Genomic DNA, 10,655 nt, shown 5'->3' with positions numbered 1-10,655 from the left:
GCGTCCGTTCATGCGTCCATCCATGCATCTGTCTGTGTGTCCGTTCGTCCATCTATTCAGCACTCCAAGTACCACCATCTCGCATCTTTTCATCATACATTCTCTATATAGAAGCACCACCATCCAGCGGACATTTCAAGGACTAAATGGGAGGTGGCACATGCACACTTCTTACGGCTTGTGCTTCGGGTTTAGTTCCCACCTTTAACCACCTCGAGTTCATGGTATTTACTAGTTAACTGTATTTATGGCTATGCGACCCAACGCTCGCTAAACCTTTCTAAAACCAAGGAGGTTACACCCAGCGAGTATAACGTAGCAACCCTTTCTTGTAATGGAATCGCAGCCTGCGCGTCACCTAAAGGCCGAATGCTCCTGTCTCTCATTCCCCCTTAGCAGCCATTAACATGTGCATTGAGCACTGTTTTTTATTGTTCAATAACGGACAGAAGAAATCTCTCACCGGAACCACCTTGGAGGTCAAAATCGTAAGGACCGCTATTTCGAATATGTGCCACTGGTGGTTACGTACTACGAGAGAAGCCACGCCATAAGGAGCCACGAAGCCACGCCATAAAGAGCTTCGCCCCTAAAAGGGTTTAAAAGTCCACTCACTAGCACAAAGGTGGTATCTGCTGATTTCTTGAGAACTTAGGCACAAGATGGGACTGAAAACTCGGCGACGAAATTGTGAATACCACAGGAAAGCATTCTTGAAAGCAAGAGGTGATCTTCCCGCGTCCACACAGGTCGGCACCTAGAGCGTATCTCGAGCGCATCTTGAAGGACCCAATATACTCCAATGTAGCGTTGACTTGCGCACAAGCTGTGCACAGCGACACTACGTTAGCAAAACGTGAGCACTTACACTCGGACGCCAGGCGCGACCGGAGTCCGTTTGCGCGGCCTGGCGACAACCGGCGCGAAATGCGACGTGCTGCATTTCGCCCCGATGTATAACCCAGACACTGCGTCTCCCTCTTTCCGTAACGGAGGAAAGCCGGACGCGCTGAAACGTATGCGTCAAAGCAACGCAGCGTGTCGCGCGCGTGTGAGTATTGTTATGCCTGCGAGTCTACAGCGAACGTCCATGCCTCTGAAAAGGCAATCTGTATCAAGGCCAGCACGCGAGCCCGCCTGACGCGAACAACTCAACGGCGTCATCACGTGACGGTACCTTTCTGCCGCGCACACACAGTGAGTCACCTCAGCCAGCGAGCCCGTCGAAGCAATCGGCGCCTTCCTGTGTGGCGAGTCTGACGCAATGCGTGGCGACGTCACTCTTCCTTGGGTGCAGCCACGTGCAGCGCATCGGCTCCATATTTGATGAGAATGACGCGGCCCAGCGGCAACCCCGTTGGAGGATTCTGACCTCACGACCAGCGGCGCTTCTGGTTGGACATTTGGTTACTCAAAGAATCCACCCGGTGCATATAAAAAAGCCCTGCGGCGCGTCGCGAGCAGTAGACCTATGTGTCAGAGAAGCGAGCTCGGCTCTTCGAGTCTCTAAGCTGTAGGCCCCAGTGCCGAATTTGTAACGCCTCTGCATATATGGTGTACATAAACCTTGTTTATATCCCCGTCGTCTCGTCCGCTTGGCTATCAGCTCTGCGCAGAAGCAGTCGTGAGCTGAGAAACCTACGCTACCAAACGGCTGTTGATCGTGTCGGCGGATATCGGAGCAGTGGCGCCTTCGGGACCGTGTTGGCATCGCCGTCTTTCGCAACAGTGGAGGTCAGTGGTGGGATTCGTGGCGCCCTTCGTAACGTCGTCGGAGGCGCGCTTCGTAACAGTATATGGCAAAACCGGCGCCTGGCGTGGCAACACCGGCGTGACGCGACGAAATGAACGCCGGCGAGCACGCACACCGCGTCACGTCGAAATGTATTGGTGTCTTGACTATGGCATGTAGTCATGTTCTCAGATGACACGAATCTCGTGATCATCATGTTTGCACCAGTCACATACCTTCGTCATTCATTGGCGTAGCGTAATACCAACTTTTCATATGTGAAACTAGCGAAACGGCCACGAGCGCATCATGAGCGTGGCATGTAGTCATGTTGTTACATGACACGGATGTCTGATTATAATGTTTGGATGTGTCATTTACCTATCTCGTCCGTTCACGTCGCCTAATACCGAGTTTGGTACATGTGAAGCTAGTGAAATGGCCGCGAGTTCATGAACGTGGCATGTAGTCATGTTGTTCCATGACACGAATCTCATGATTATCCGGTTTGCACTAGTCACATACCTCTGTCATCCATTCACGTACTGTAATATTCAATGTGGTATATGTGACGCTCACGAAACGACCGCGAGCGCCTCATGAGCGTGAAACATAGTCATGTTACATGACACGCATGTAATGATTTTGATGTTAGGGTCTGTCGCTTGTGTTCGCCATGCAATCATGTCATACCATGCCAGTTTCGCAACTTGCCATGTTAACGAAACCACCACAAGAGCTGCAGGTCCATTAAATTTAAATCATGACATTTATGACATGCGGGTCATGATTTTCATGTTATGACTAGCCAAATATGTTCTTCGTACAGTCGTGTTATGCCATACCAAGTTTGGTATCGATACCATTATTGAAACGGCTAGGAGAGCTAAAAGTCGTAGGCAGCTAGATATATAGATAGATAGATACGCTCAAAGTCGCCGAAGCTCGCTAAGAAATGCTTCGCATTTAGAAAGGCAAGCAAACCTTGCTAAAACCAAAGACGTTACGCCCGGCGAGTTTAAAGTGGCAGCCCTTCTGGTTAGCTTGCGCTCAAAGTGCGTCTTTCTGTTACTATTTTAAATGCGAAGCATTTCTTAGCAAACTCCGACTTTCAGCATATCTATCTATCTATCTATCTATCTATCTATCTATCTATCTATCTATCTATCTATCTATCTATCTATCTATCTATCTATCTTTCTATCTATCTGTCTATCTATCTATCTATCTATCTATCTATCTTTGTATCTATCTATCTATCTATCTATTTATCCATCTATCTATCTATCTATCTATCTATCTAGCCGCCTATGACTTTTAGCTCTCCTGGCCGTTTCAATCATGATATCAATACCAAACTTGGTATGGCATAACATGACTGTATGGGAAACATAGTTGATCAGTCATAACATGAAAGTCATGGCATGTATGTCATGAATGCCATTATATACATTTCATGGTCCTGGAGCTCTTGCAGTGGTTTTGTTCAGATAACATGTTGCAAAACTGGTGTGGTATGATATGATTGCATGGAGAACACAAGCGACAGACCCTAACAAGAGAATCATGACATGCATGTCATGTAACAACATGACTACAGGCCACGCTCATGATGCACTCGCGGCCGTTTATCTAGTGTCACATATACCAAGTTCGGTATTACTGGACGTGAATGGTTGACGAAGGTATAGTACTGGTGCGAACATGATAAACATGGGATGCGTGTCATGTAACAACATGTCTACATGCCACACTGATGATGCGCTCAAGGCCGTTTCACTAGCTTCACATATGCCAAATTTTGCATTACGTAACGCAAAGAGGTGACGAAGGTATGTGACTGGTGCAAACATGCTGATCATGAGATACCTGTCATGTAGGAACAACATCACTACATGCCACAGTCGAGGCGCCAATACGTTTAGAAGGGACGCGGTGCGCGTGCTCGCTAGCATTCATTAGGTCGCATCACGCTGGCGTTGCCAGGCCAGGTGCCGGTCCTGTCATATACTCGAAGGCGCGCGCCGCTTTGCGTACGTTGCTTTGACGCATGCACGTTTCAGCGCATCCGGTGTGCCTCCGTCACGAAAAAAGAGAAACGAAGCGTTCTCTTGGTAATGCAACGGCGCGAAATGTAGCATGTCGCATTTCGCGTTGTATGCTGCCGGGCCGCGCCGACGGACGCTGGTCGCGCCTGGCGTCAGACTATAGAGTGCTCGCGTTTTGCTAACGTAGCCTCGCTGTGCCCAGCATGCATGCGCGTCAACGCTACATCGAAGTGTACTGGGCCCTTCATGATGCACTCACAGCCGTTTTGCTAGCCCCACATATACCAAATTTGGTGTTACGTGATGTAAATAGATGAAGAAGACATATGACTAGCGCAAACAAGATAATCATGACACGCGTGTCATGTAAGAACATGAACACATACCACATTCATAGCGTGCTCGCGGCCGTTTCACTAGCTCAACATATACTAAATTTGGCATCACGCGACGTGAATAGATGACGAAGGTAAACGAAACATTCAAGCAGAATAATCATGACATGAAAGGCGTGTACGGCATAATTTACCTCCCCCTCGTAACGTTTTGGTGATTTTAAAGTGACATATCATTATTTCTCATTCGTGTTTTGCATATCATCGATTCCCACTCCACGTGGGATCTGCCAATTTTTTCTCGTTTTTTTTTCCTTTGCAGTTTGTTCCTATACGATTTGAAACGCCATATCTGTGAGGCAAATATGCCAGCGGAGCCGTGTAAGCCCCGGCATTAAACACTTTTGAGCTGAACAAGCCAGTTTCCCAGCTACAACGAAGTAATGAAGGCGATGACGAAAAATTGCAATGTCACACGAAGGACGAAAAGCAGCCCGGTGGTTACAATGCACCGCTGAAGCGCAAAGAAGGATGCCCTGAAATATCGTACAGATTTACACATGACAAGCAAGAACTAATAACTCCCACAGTTGTTACGACGTTTCTGATAACTTTTCAAGGCCTAGCTTCGCTGTCCTACATTAATGACTTGTGGAGCATACTAACAAGCAGCGGACCATGGCAAGAGTTTGTGCGAACAGGTTATTCACTGAGATAAGTGAATATGTACCGACGTTACCCAGATGAAGAGGTACGCAGCTGGTATAATATATTATTCTTATCATAACTTGTCACTCATATTCTTCATACACTCATACGTCCTTATGCCAATCTTGTTTAAAAAAAGTGAAACAGGCGACAAGGAAGGTAATACAGGAACGTACGCTGCTAGACAAATCAAATCCTCGATGTGCCTCAAGTTCGCAAATGCATCTTTCGTCTTTAAACACCGATTGTGTTATTTCCAAAAGTCACTGTATGGGGTCGGAACGAAAAAAAAAGAAACAGAACAAGGAAGTGTGCATGGCTCAATTGTCTCGGCTGTCCGCCCTCAAATCGGCATAAAAAGGTCCCTGCTTCCATGAACGAACATGAAACGCCTTGAGTGTCGCGCTGAAGATGGGTATGGTTTTAAGCTACTGTGTATTGGTCCTATTGACTGCATTTGTAATTCTGGTCCTAATACAAGAGGATTGTTGCTCTTTTGTCCTTGCAGGTAAAGTTTCTTTCTGCTTCTGCTGTTTGTTTCATACTAGTTTTGACGTCATAGTGATGGTAAGGCAAGTCCACCACAACCAATTTGAGTTAATGAGACTAAGTCATCTGTATTCCTGTTTTTGAGAAGGTGCAGGTGGTCGACTTTAATCTGTCGCTGTAGTTTTTGCGCACGTGCGTACAACACCGCTATTTCATGTGGTGAAGGAGCTCGGGTTCCCATCAACATGGAACTTCGCAATCGGACCCTACTATCACCGTTCACAGTCACTAATCCTGGCCCTTCGCAAGCTGCCACAACAACGACCGTCTTCTGTGCTGGCATGCCGCAGCCACGCCATCCACCAATATTTCGTGGCAACGACGAGCATGACGTCGAAGACTGAATCATGACGTACAAAGTCGTAATCGATTCCGAAAAAAAAGATGACTGCGACAAGCTCACGAAGTGCGTTTTTACTTCGCTGATGTGGCCAGCCTCTGGTTTAAAAACCACGAAGGTGAAGTCACCAGCTGGTCAACCTTTAAGACAACCATCGTCAATGTCTTTGGTTGTCCCGCCATGCGCGGACTTCACACCATACAGTGTCTGCGTAGTCGAGTCCAGTGCAAGGACGAGGCCTTTACCAGCTACATCGAAGATGCCTTGTCTCTTTGCATGCTCGTCAATTAATCTCTCGCTAAAATCGATCAAATCACATCACTATCTCGTGCACCACCGTCCCACTAAAATAGTTGCCACAGCTGACGTCCGTATAACGCCTTTGTCAGCCGTTCTAGTGCCCGTGTTTTCGCCCACTGCCCCAAACTCGACGCTATTGTTTCAACCATCTCTGGCTAGTGCGTGCCACCGAACCATTCTGCTCCCGTTTACCGTCAGCTTTTCCAGTGCTTCCGCGGTTAATTACGCACGTGCAACGTCTCTACTTGTCCATATAACCTACTACGCGGCCAGTGTCTGGGGAGCTTCGAGATCTTAGATTGATTTTTCTAAGACGCAATGCTTCCAGAAAAGCCTTCGCTATCGACTTTCACCTTTATCCCTTCAACCGACACTGATGATGCTAAGGACGTATTGAGCAAATTAATCAATTCTCACCTAATGTCTTGGCTGCAGGAACAGATGATAAAACTCTTTCAGTGTTTTACAGCCTCCTTTGACAACAACCAGCCTTCCTTAGGTCGAGCGTCGTCTGTTGTTCACCGTAATGATGCCAGTCAACAGGCACGATTACGACGGCGTTTATAGCGCGTGTCAAATGCCGAACCCTGTGTCATCGATGAGCAGGTCGGCGACATCCTCAAACGTGGCATAATCGAACCGTCTAAAAGTCTATGGGCCTCTTCAGTTGTGCTGTTGAAGAAAAGGACGAATCCATAAGGTTTTCCGTAGAATACAGTCGTCTCAACCGAATCACTCGCAATGATGTCTATTCTCTGCCGCGCATCGACGACGCCTTGTACTGCTTGCACGGAGCGAAATTCTTCTCTTTTTTAGATGAGTGCTCTTGATACCGGCAGGTACCTATGGCGGATGCAGTTCACGAGAAAAACAACTTTCTTCATGCCCGACGGTCTGTACGAGTTAACAGTCATGCCCTTGGGCCTCGGCCACCCGCCAGCTACTTTCGACCGAACGAACAACACCATCTTTCGAGGCCTTAAGGAGAATATTTTTTTTGTTATTTGAATCACGGAGTCATCTTTTCAACAGATTTTCAACACATTTAACCCACCTCAAATATCTCCTCACTTGTCCTTTCGTAGTGGGGCTGCAACGAAATCTGAAGAAGTGCCACTCGGCCACTCGTGCGTTCACCATTCTTGGCCACGGCTTTTCGAAGCACGGCAATTTACCTGATCCTGCCAAACATATAGCCATTTCACTTTTCCAAACCGACTACCTTGAACTAGCTCCAAAGGTTCATTTGCCTCTCTTCTTATTTCCAGCACTTCGTACGCAATTTCGCGATGATCATCACCCTATGATCAGCTCCTCCCCGGCTCTAGTGATCTTTCGACATGGTCGTTCACTTGTGACGATACCTTCAACAAACTGCGCCACCTCATCAAATCAATGCCTATTCCGGGGCAATATGACCCATCTGCATCCACAGAAATCCACACAGACACTAGTGATGTCAAGCTGAGCGCTATTTTTGCGCAGCGGAAAGGCGGCTTCCAAGAGTACGCCATTGTCTTTGCAAACCGAACGCTCAACAAAGCCGAAAGCTGCTATTCCATCACCTAAAAAGAATGCCTTACTATTCTTTGGGCGATATATTTTAGCTTAACGTGTACGGGCACCCTTTTGACGTCGTGACTGACGACTAAGCCGTTTGCTGGTTGTCGTCACTAAAGGATCCGAGTGGTAGCCTCACCCGGTAGACGTTACGCCTACAAGAGTACGATATACACGTAGTGCATCGCTTCGGCCAAAAACATGCGGATTAGAGGCCATACTCTGTTCACCCCTGTCTCCTGACCCTGCCTACTGCACAATTCTAATTTATGACACCACTGTCATCACCATCACCGACATGCCATCCGAGCAGTGCAAGAACCCATGGCTTGTTTTTTATTCTAGATGTCCAGGCTGGGTGCACCCTTTCTCCCTCTACTCCACGTTACGTCGGCAAGTCGAGAACTTCACCACTTGTGACGACGTGTTGTACCGACGCAACTACACATCCGGTTGACGTCAGTGGCTACTCGTCATTCAAGTCACCTGTGATCCAAAATTTTTCAACGTTTCATGACGACCCGCATTGTGGCCACGCATGTTTCTTAAAAACTTTCACACATGCCTCCGATACTACTGGCGTGGTATTTACCGTTTTGTTCGACACTACGTTCAGGCTTGATCTACACGCCATACACGAAAGACTCCCCTTCAAGGCGCCAACAGCCCCTTATTTATTTTGCGGTGTATCTCCGGACTGTTTGACCGTATCGGCATCGACATCTACGGTTCCCTTTCAAGCACTGTAGACGGTAATCATTGAATCATAGTTGAGATCGACCACCTCACGCGGTACACCGAAGTTTCATGCCTCCCTTCATCTACAGCCAAACATGTAGCCATTTTTATTCTGCACAGTCTCGTCCCCCGTCAGGAACCACCTAGATATTTTCGGGCGGTGGAGAAGGTGAAGCGGCACAGAAGTGTGTTGCGAGAGGGCGTGGGAGCAGGCAGGTGTGGTCGCTGCGGTGAGCGTGCTATGGTTGAGGAAGAGAGTGACGTCAGCGTGCACCTGCGAGGAAAGCGAGCGAGGGGAGCGTGATGTCAACGCGCCGCTGCGGCAAGACCTACTTTGCAGCGCTCCTACACCCGCGACGAGCAAAACGCGTTGCGGATCGTTCGTACGGAGGCACGTACGTATGGCGTTACACACATCTGTGAAAGATGTGTTTCTCACCGAATAAATGTGTCGTGTCGCCTGTAGGCCAGCAGCGAGTTTTTTTTTTTTTTTTGGGGGGGGGGGGGGTGAGCCTAAGCGATGAACGTGGAAGTACAGGCACTTGAGAGAGGCTAGCCTCGCAGATACATTTTTACATTGGATGAACGCTATGAGCGAGGCCAACCCTTGAACTTTGGTGGTCACCTCGTGGTACGCTCATGCGTTGTCAAAATTGCACTTCTACTCGAAACGCGCAGGCTGCGACGAACATATAGCGACACGCGTTGCACATGCTAATCACGGAAGGCACAGTAATGATTAACTACTTCACTGCTCTGAGAGTGTTACATCACCCACTAGATAGGAGCAATATGTTGAAAGAGGCAGATATAAAACTCGCGTTTGTAAAGAAGTTAGTCACTACTGTCTTGGTGCAGTTACGTGAATAGCCTGCTCGGCATGTGTTGTTGCGGACCGAGAGTTTATAGGTTCGATTACCTTTGCCGGAACGTTTATTGTTTTGACATCTGACTACATTTTTTACGCCATTCCCATGACGAAGATACGTCACTGAAGTCTTCATAGGCCCTGGCAAAGAACTCTTTCCTGGTAAAATATGCTTCCAAGCAGAAGGAACGCGAACGCAATTTTTTAGTTCCAGGTATTATTCCCGCTAATTGTCTGTATAGTACTCACTTATCATAATGATTTCAACCATTTGGATTACAGGATGTGCTCCATATAGCGGGACAGGACGCGGAAGACTCGGAGGCACTCCTGGATACAATCGTAGTTGTGACTACGCTAAAGTAAACTGACATAAGTGGATCGTCAGTGCCTTCAGTTGCCTTTGAGCTCATATACACATATTTATCAAGAAGATAATGCATTCAAGATGGTTCTCCACAGATATGTCATATGAATACCGACAACTGAATGAACAGAAAGCACTTGTCTCATTGAGGAGAACATTATTTCCTTCTTTGTTAATTAAAGTGGATAAATTTGCCCTAGTACACCATCATTCTGTATATATTTTGAAAAATCTACATATATAAGTATGGCTTTGCAGTCGAGCTGAAGAGTCGAGGCAGCACCCTCGACGAAACGTGCATACATCGTGTAAGAAGCAGGACGCTAAGACTGATTTGCGGTATTTCATGTACCATAACCACCATATGATTCTGAGGAATGCCGCCGGACACTTGCATGGATTACAGTTTATTAAAAAATTACTCTATGTCCCACTAAAGGGAACCCTGTGTATATGCGAAGCAGTGGGCTCTAATGATTACACAGACGGCATGGTTGCCGCTGGCGCACATTCTGGCGTTGCGCATAAGAGAAAACTGGGGAGGCGCAAAGCACGCAGAGGTAGGCCGGTGTTTTCTATACTGTCACATGTTAATCACTGCTAATTGGCAATGAGGGACTCCTATTCGACATATAGACCTGCAGTCCGCTTTTAGTAAATGCGTACGCAGCCATTTTTGTGGTTCGTCAACGCGCAGGAAAAATGTCCCCCCAGCATTAACTTGGAGGTCAAGATCTAGCGCTTATATATGCGGGATGGAAAGTTGGCAGTTGCGCAGCGTGAGCAGTCCGTTTTCCTTCAATAAAAAAACTCGTTAGCAGACACTGCCTGTGTAGGCGTTGCAAGGCGAGTGAGGGGGAGAAATGAAGAGGAGAGAACAGAGCGGAGTAGGGAATGGGCATGCGCATGGCGGTGTACACGCCGCGTGGAGACATACCGGGAGGCAAAGAGTTTCATAAAACTATTTAGGAGATACTTTAGCACTGCGGTCGTTAAGCGACCATAGAAATGGTGGGTAGTACAGATATTTGCCTAGTTTTCGAACTTGCAGGCGGGAAATCACACTCGTGGCTTCGTTTGTTGCTGTGTTTTGGCTTTGAATTGAAGGAA

General features: G+C 47.5%; 1 long non-coding RNA gene across 1 annotated transcript; it reads left to right on the top strand.

Annotated features, from left to right (window-relative positions):
- Window positions 1–5,184: 5,184 nt before the first annotated feature.
- LOC119179923 (uncharacterized) lies at window positions 5,185–9,747 on the top strand. Its single transcript, XR_005110907.2, has 2 exons — window positions 5,185–5,331; window positions 9,461–9,747. It is a non-coding gene; the product is annotated as an uncharacterized LOC119179923 (long non-coding RNA).
- Window positions 9,748–10,655: the final 908 nt, after the last annotated feature.

Source organism: Rhipicephalus microplus, chromosome 7 (assembly GCF_043290135.1).
Source record: "Rhipicephalus microplus isolate Deutch F79 chromosome 7, USDA_Rmic, whole genome shotgun sequence".
NCBI classification, from domain to species: domain Eukaryota; kingdom Metazoa; phylum Arthropoda; class Arachnida; order Ixodida; family Ixodidae; genus Rhipicephalus; species Rhipicephalus microplus.
Note: the sequence above shows the minus strand (reverse complement) of the source record. Positions and strands in the feature narration are given on the sequence as shown.